This window comes from Drosophila kikkawai, chromosome 3L, assembly GCF_030179895.1.
Source record: "Drosophila kikkawai strain 14028-0561.14 chromosome 3L, DkikHiC1v2, whole genome shotgun sequence".
Classification (NCBI taxonomy): Eukaryota; Metazoa; Arthropoda; class Insecta; order Diptera; family Drosophilidae; genus Drosophila; species Drosophila kikkawai.
The window spans coordinates 17,160,878-17,169,672 of record NC_091730.1 but is presented as its reverse complement, the minus strand read 5'-3'; positions in this window follow the sequence as shown (position 1 = coordinate 17,169,672).

The window sequence follows — 8,795 nt, the reverse complement described above, 5'->3', positions numbered from 1 at the left end:
TTAAAGCCACTTTGGCTTTAGCTCCCTACCATAAATTCCCGATTTATACACGTTTTAAATGTTTTAACTGCAGAACACGGCACCGGGTGCAAGTCCGGAAACTGCATTAAAAAACGTGCAGAGAAGGATAAGGTAGTGTCCGAGGGCGGAGGTGGAAAACGGAGAATGCCGAGGAATGCTGGCTGGGATTGAATTGCAGTCGCTGTCGTCCTTTTTTTGTAGGGTTTTCTTAAAGGGTTTTTGTATTCGAAGTAGGTAATACCCTAATAATAAATTAGTTAATAATTGTTTTTAAAAATGTTAGTAAGCTCTATGAGTAAAAATGAAAGTTCTAGCTACAGTTTTGTTGTTTTTAAAAAATATAAAATAAGTTTAAGAATATTTAAAGAGGTTTCTTAGTCTTTTAAATTCCATAAACAATATAACCCATATTATGTTACCTTTTTTTTATCACTTAATAAATTTTCAAGGTTTTTTATTAACTTAAGTCCAGGGTAGAGTCGGTTGGTATATATTCTTCAATTTACCTTTCTGTTTATTTACATTATTTACAGCGTAATAAACTGTGAACTGTAAATACTGTGTACCCTGTTTGCCTACGGTAGGCGAGCCAGGATCTCGACAGGACATGCAATCTGCCATCCTGCCACGCCCTGCCTTCCCAGTTAACGCCCCCTTTGCAGCAGTCTGTCTGGGTGGCGAATGCTCGGGCATCTCTTAATAAAAACCAAATTAGCTGAAGCACATTAAATTGATGTGGCAGCAGGAGCTGGAGGCAGAAGGACCCTCTCTCTCTCTCTCTCTCAACCGAGAAGCAAATTAATATAGGCGAAACCTCTCTCTCCGCCAGTTGGCGTCAATTTAATGCCAGGCCATAAAATTTGAAAGGCTAAAAATTTCAGCAGATCAGGCAAGGATTGCTCATATGAGCATGAAAATGCCGTCATAAATGTTGGCTTGCCTACACAGAAGTCTCTCTTTCTTGGTCCTTTTTAGCAGGACGCTTATATATATATTTTTACAGCCATTAGAGCTGGACAGTAAAAACTTTTAATGCTGGTCAGCTGCTGGTTCGAAGGAGTTAAGCGACAATTATGGGGCCTAATGGTATCTAAAAGAAATGTTTAACAACATTTATGGACTATATAAGACACTGGGTTTGGTGGCAATAAGGAGAGCCCAGGCTGTATAGGTTTTCTATTAAGGAAAAATGTTAATTTCTGAATTGTATAAAATGTTCTCTCATATTTAATATATATTTTCAAGACTTACACAGTCTCAAAATTTGTCAAAAGAAGTCCCCAGTCCTTTTAAGAAAATTAATTAAAGGCCTTGCAAATTATTTGCACTTCCCGTGTTGCCTTGAACGCAAGTGCAACTTCCTTCCTGCCTGTAATTTATGTGTCAAATAAAAACGTTCCCTCAGCACCTCGCCGTTCCCCGCTTAACGATTTTCTCACTTCATTCCCCTTTGGTTTGTTTCTTTTGTAAATTTTCTCGGTTCATTAATTCATTTTAAATTACATGCACGCGCAGGATGCAAATTACAAGCAGCATATGCCATTGCAACAGTTTTCCCTCTCCAGAGCCTCCACTCCTTAACCCGTTTCCTTTCAGCTCTCCGCTCAAGCTATTTTTGCAAAATCAGCTTTTTATATATATATTTTTAAAATGATTTCCGCTACTTAATTGGGGTTCAGCTTTGGAGACAAAGGCGGCAAAGGGTGTGATTATATGCAGGCCTGGCTTGAATGCATTAACTATGCAAATTTGCAACCTTATTAAATGAATTTTAATTTATTATTATTACAAGAGCAGGGCAAACAAAAAGAGCCAGCGGCAAGAACAACATGTTAATTAACATTTAATTGCAGAGCGTAATGGGTTAAGTAAATGTTTAATGTCACATAATTGTTTAATAAATGGAATGGCCACTGGGTGCGGGACAGTTTCTGTAGAATTTAAATACAAATTGTGTTATAATTGTCTCTTTAAGATCAATCTTAATTTATACTTTCCTACTGATTTAAGTCTCGTTGTCTGAGTTTCCTTTAAAGATTACCCTTTTATGTTTCACTTTAAACCAAACTAAACCACTCTTTTATGAAAACACTTCTTTCCATTGAGTCAATCAAGCCATATAGACCAGACCTCATTTTGTATTCAGTCACTTATAGTATTTTCTTGGGGGATATTTTCGGTTTGCCTCGTTTTACGATCACAAAATCTGTGAAAGAAATAACGTAATAGATTTGCATATTTATGGCACTTGCCTTAAACCAAACAACTACCACGTGTGGGTAAAATATCAGCGTCTCTAGTGACTCTAGATTCTAGAGAAGTCTAGGATGGGTGGGAAGAGTGACTACCGCAGTCCTGGATTAAAGGTAATAGTAATAAAAATAATAGAAATAATAGTAATAGAATAATATAATTTTGAATATGCAAAAAAATTAATAAATTATCTACTCAAGCTCCAAATATTTTTATTTAATTAAATTTAATTAATTACCTTTACTGTGATCACCTTTCTTTAACATTGATACTTAAATCATTTAAAACTCTCCAAGGCATAAAGTTTCCTCTGCACAAACATAATCACTGGAAAAGTAAACTTACACAAAAAAAGAAATTAAACACAGTCCATACGGCTCTCCAGACCCAGTTTAACCCAATGCATTGACCCACATTTAAAAAGGCAGTTGGCTTACACACACTCTTCGTGGGTGGAGGACTCGTCGAAAAGCGCGTCGATGTACAATTAACCCAATTGCGAAGTGTTGTCAACATGCCGCAAGTCAACTCAACTCGGGCATTCGCTGCGTATACGTAATGTGAGCTGTGCTGCCAACACAGTGGCCGCCTGGCCTCTGTCTGTGTATTTGTACAGCTGCGTTTGTTGTGTGCGGCATGTAATTGAGTGTGTGTATGTGTGTGTTACATTTCCTGGTATTGTTCAGCAATTTCCGTTAGCACGGGTTTTGTTTGGCTTTTCTTTTTTATTTGCTTTTTTTTAACAGGGCTAAAAGAAGAAGAAACTAGGAAAAAACACTGATAGAAATTGTTTTAAATTTATTGTTATATTGTTTAACATGAATGTTAATCTTTAAAACCATATAAAGATGAGCTAAATCAGGGTAATTATAATCCTAATAATATTTTAAAGGATATGGAGTTGTATTTTATGGAATTTGAATAGCATTTTATATTATTTTTGGTAAAAAAAAACATAAATAAGTTTGCAACTTTTGAGTGTTCCAGGAAAATTATGACTTCCTAGCTCAGCATTAATCATAAATAAATCCTTTTTCAACAAAAATAATTCTTCAGATTCCTTGGCTCTATGTTTCTTCTTCCAGGAGATCCTAAATTTGCATAGCTGCAGAAATTGGAAAAGGCTTGCATCGCCTCCCAACCCCACTTCCATTTCTGGCTGCTGTTGACATTTGCTCGCGGCTGATGCCGTTGATGGCTGTTGCCTGCTGGAAGGAATACCAAAGATTGACACTACCACCTGGCACGTTACCCGGGTCAACATGGCGTATGCGCAATTTTCCCTTCCACTTGGTAGAAACCGGCACGTGCCAGGGTCAACTCAACCCGTTTGGGCAACTCTCAGCACCTTCGAAACTGACTTGACTGAAAGGGTCACGAAGCATGAAGCTAGCCACTCGATTGTAGATAATCACAATTAACAAAGTTACTGAAATATATATTTTGTATTGCTTTATAAAAGAGAAAAAAATTATAGAGAGTTCACTTATTGCACTTAAGAAAAATACTAAAAATTACTTCTTATTGTTATTTAATGAGAAAAAGAGTCTAATTAAAGTCATGTAACCTCTTTACTAGCTATCGAGTTAAAAATTCTTTAAACTTAATTAGCTTTTTCTTTGAAAGTTGTTAAAGTTGATGTCTTGGGATTGGTGAAGATGTTTCTCAGCAGTTTTCTTTATTGAATTAAAAGTTTGAACTGGATAAATTTTGGTGGCAAAAATATATTATAAATTGCATTAAATTCATTGAAACTTTCTCTGAATTCCAGAAACATGTTCTTAGTTTTACGGCAATTTTTCTGTAATAGAGACAATTATTTTTATGAATGTTGATAATATTATTACTTACCGGAAGACAGAATATTGATGATATTTTCGAGCTACAAGTTCACAAAGCTCCATTCTTTCACAAAGTTTCTTCTCAAACTCCTGGTCCATTTATATTTCCACCTTTTCCAATTGTTAACTTTACCTTGGCATTAACTTATCTTGACATAAATTCGAATAATTCCACGTAGACAGTCCCTGAACATGCCCATCAATAAACACTCACCGCGACAGCTAACATCCATTATTCAGTCTATGATTACTTGAATGGATTGCTCCTTTGCCACATAATCATCGTTGTGGCTCCCATACCGCGGCATTCTTCCGGCATATTTCATTCGTGTCAATATTTCCCACCCTTCTCTGGCACCTCCTTTGTGCTACGGAGAACTCCATTCAGCATTGACACATGGCCCATGGATGCCATAAGTCCAGGACCGAATGCACTTTCTCCTAATGGCATCGAGTGCATTTCCCCAGATGATAAATGGTCCAGGCGATATCTTGGATGGTTCTCTAGCCGTGGCTTTTCTGAAGTGTTATTTATGTGGTCGAAAATGTGGGGCAAACGGAACCCTCAAGTGACGGCGGAAGCGGAAACACCACTCTGCATACATTTTGGAATGCAATGACCTGTTTCCACTCCTCCGCACCCCCTCCCTCCATAAAAGAAAAGCTTGTTCAAATTTGATTCGCGCAACTTTTACATCCATCGGTCTGTCGACCGCCTAATTTCAATCGCTCAGCGCTCGACCATCATTTAATTTATATGCTTCGCCGACTCCTTTTGACGTGGCAACGTGGCGTGAACTAAAGAGAGAAAATAAAAAAAAAATGTTGATGAAAAATACGGGAAATTCCCTCTGACTCCGTGGGGAGAAAAGCCACGCAACCACGGGTTTTTCCCACCCCCTTACCCGTATTGCCATCATCCTCTCACATGGCGGGAATTTGTTTACCCGGCCTCGTTCGTGTTCCCAACTTTTTGGTTACACTAAGGATACCCTGTTTTAGGGCAGCGATAGGGATTCTGATAGAGTTATACTTTGGTTTGCTAATTAAAGAGTTTTAAATAATATATTTTAAATATTTTAACAGAAAATGCACTATCAAACTACCAGGAAATTATAAAATATAAACTTATGTTTCATCTAAACAAAGGAATTCTTTTCTGATAATAAAAATATAGTCGTAAACTATAGGGCATCCTTCCAGCAGCATATTAAGCCCCATCTCCTTTAGGGTTTTCTATTTTCCTACTTTTTTTTTTGGCGGATCCTCGAATTCGTATTTGTTAAATTGAAAAGCGTTGCGCTGGCGACCGCTGAAAAGGCAAACCAGCATTCCAACTGCTTTCTCCAATAGCCCCCTGCTCCAGTCACTACTATTTTCCTGCCTTCCCCCCGACCATCGGCTAAAAAACTCTCAAAGTAATTGATGTAAACGCTGCTGAAGAGTCGCTCCGAAAAATTTCCCGCATTGGTTTTCTGTATAGTCCCGGTCCCTGTTGATATATCGTCCAAAAGGCAAACTACTCAGTGAAGAAAAGAGTGCAGACAGTCTGCTCAATGGGCAATGGTCTGTCAAAGGCTTTAATTTCAATCTTTGCCCAGCTTCAATTGATGGGAGGGGCACCCAATATTCGTGAGTTTAACTTCAGTTTCTGTGCAGGTGAGTACGTTCCTTCAGGTGAGAGTCTCTGTCTGTCTGTCAGTGTGCTTGAAGTCTCGTTTCTATGATTACAAATCGCTTGACTGGGGTGAAAATGAGAGACAATGGCAATGGACATTGCCAGCAAATAAGTAACACGTGTCAGTTTGTTTGGTTAAATGAGGGTTTACACGTTTAAATTACTTTAAAAATTAAGTACGAAAATATAGTTAATATATTCTCTAAAATATATACAATTCTTTCTTGAACAATTTTATAAATTTTAATTAATTTTTGTTAAATCAGCTTACGTGTAAACGAAATCAAGCATTACAACTTCTCTGTCTGGCTTTTTTACTTCACCATGTGCGTGTCTTTGTCTGTGGTTGTGTGCCTTTTGAGTGTGTGCGTGTGGCTGTGGCATGGTGTGACCGTTCAGCGCGTGCCACAATTTTAAGTTCAAGTGTAAATAAAGCCATAGCAAAAGGCGAACGTGAGCGAACAACAAAATTGCAATTACCACTCAAAGGACTTCAAGGCAGACTCCCTGCCTCAGCCTCCAGCCTCTGTTCCTGCCTATGTCTGCTCTCCTCCAGCTTGCTCCGTTACTCCAAATCACATCGAATTTTTATGGTCGCACTTCAGTGCAAATAATGCGAAGGTGAAACAAAAGAAATGACTGGCAGACATAGACAGAGCGACCAGCAGGGAAAGGGAAATAAAACTGAAGTGCTGCACTGGTGAATACTTAGAGCCAGAGGGCAGAAGTGGCAGGGAGATTGGCATCGTTTGATTGCATTTATTGGCCACTTGACCAACAGGAACTTTATAGAGGCAATTCGGAACATTTTTCACTATTTTCCACCTCCTCTCTGTGCATCTCTGCATATTCATTGTGCTTATTAAATTCCAATTGTGATGCATCGATACCTCTGCTGTTCTCTGATTAAATTGGAGGAGATAAAGTTTGATAGCTTTAAAATTTGCTGGTCTTTTTCTTTTATCAATTCATGTGCTCTCTACACAAAGCAAAAAAAGGGGAGAACTCTTCCTGGGATACTGTCCTTTAGAGTCCTGTGGTCAACTGTTTTTCTGAGAATTTTTTAAGTGGATGCTTCGGCGTCCGAGACACTTTTAAAATTTTCAATGAGGTCCCAAGGTGAGCATTCATACATCGACTTTGACCTTGTTCTTTTACAAATTTTCCCTTATTTACACTCTTAAATTATATACAAAATAAAAGTTCCCTTTTAAGAGCATACACAAACAAAACCAACCCGTTTTGATTGATTTACTATCAAAATTTCAAACATGGCATAGTTCGAAGCAAACAGTTTAAATTGTTTTACAAATAAAAACAAAAATGCACGTACAAATATCCATTATTCGTGGCAAAATCTATTGGAAATAAATTAAGCTTTATGGTTTTTTGTGTATTTTTAGCTGTGTTTGCTTAACATGTGTAGCATGTGGAATTCCGATTCTATTTACTCACCAAACACTCGGCACGCACAACTAATTTGATATCATATTGATGTGGCTTTAAATAAACAGCAAAAATAGATCGAAAATAAATTATATGATTCGTTTGAAGTTGTTGATGATTTATTAGATAATCAATAAAATATAATTAAATGATTTAAGAGGCGAAAGAAATCTATTAGGCATTTATGAGAGGTACAAACAAATTTTAAATTGTGAAAATTATTCTAGAAATATATATTTTATGGTTTATTTCTAACCCACTTTCAATCAAGCTCGTTACTACTTTGTCAGATCTAAAAGCTTGCATTTATTTTCGGACTTCCCCTTCTATAAAAGTGCTTAGCATAATTAATTCGTTGACGGGGACCCTCCATTGAAGTAAAATTAATTTGTGTCTTTAACTAAATGCTTTCCACTTCGCCCCTTGTACTTTTGGCAACACATGTACGCGTTATGAATTACACCAAGCCCAGCCAAAATAGATCCCCTGCCTCGCCAAAATATACATGGAAACGGCAGCCCTCATCCATCATCATCATGGGGATGGGCGTGAAAGTGTTGCCTACTTTTGGGTCTCGGTAATGACTGACTGACTGACAGTCTACGGTGCTTAGGGAGAAATTACGACTCTTACTCTCTCTCTCTTAACCTGGAGTCTCCCTCTCTTCACACCTGAGCCACCTGTCTGTCACCCAGGTTATTCCCCTGATCTTTGACCAAGCGTGTGTGATAGACGAGTTTGTTTTCCGCTTTGTGTTAAACTTAGTTAACGAGGAGTTTTTGCACAGAAAAAAATTATATATATTAAAGGAGTTTCTTTCTTATAATATTTAAAAAATCAAAGAATGAAACGGGAATATGAGATTTTTAAAGGACGAATCCAGATTTTGTAAAATTTTACTTATACTTTACTTATACTTACAATTGTAAAATTGTACTTACATTTTTAAACAAACTAACGTATATTAAAGGTTTTTTTTCTGTGCCTTCCGACTTTAATTTAACTAATTTGCGGCCCAGCATTTAAGAATATAAATGTATACAGTTTTTGTTCTTGGTCAGAGGGAGGCACAAATTAATCGCTGTCCATTAACTTTGATTTATGATTCCAGCTTTTAGCTGGAAGAATAGGGAGAGCTGAGGAAAAAAGGAAAACTGGGCATGGCTGGCCATATTTTGTACATATTATTTATAGTTTAGTTACTACTCAGCCAGCCCGTTGTCTTCGAAACTGATTGATTCGGTGGCTAACAAATGTTTCTCGGGGTTAATAGACAATCAAAGTGCTTAGTTTTTTGCCAGAAAAGTCTTTAATGCCAGTCTTATATTCAATTTGAATAAGAAACGTCTCAAATTTAAATAGAAAACAATTCAAATTGTCTTGCCAAAATGTATATTTACTTAATTAAAAAAGAGAATGTTGACATTTCTAATTTCATTGTACATTTTTTACAGTTTCCTTTTGTAAGCAAAATATTCTCAATTTTTTCCCCTAGCTTAAGCTGTCACAGCTTGTTGGAATTAAAAGAATTTATGCGAATTTATACATTCCAGCCT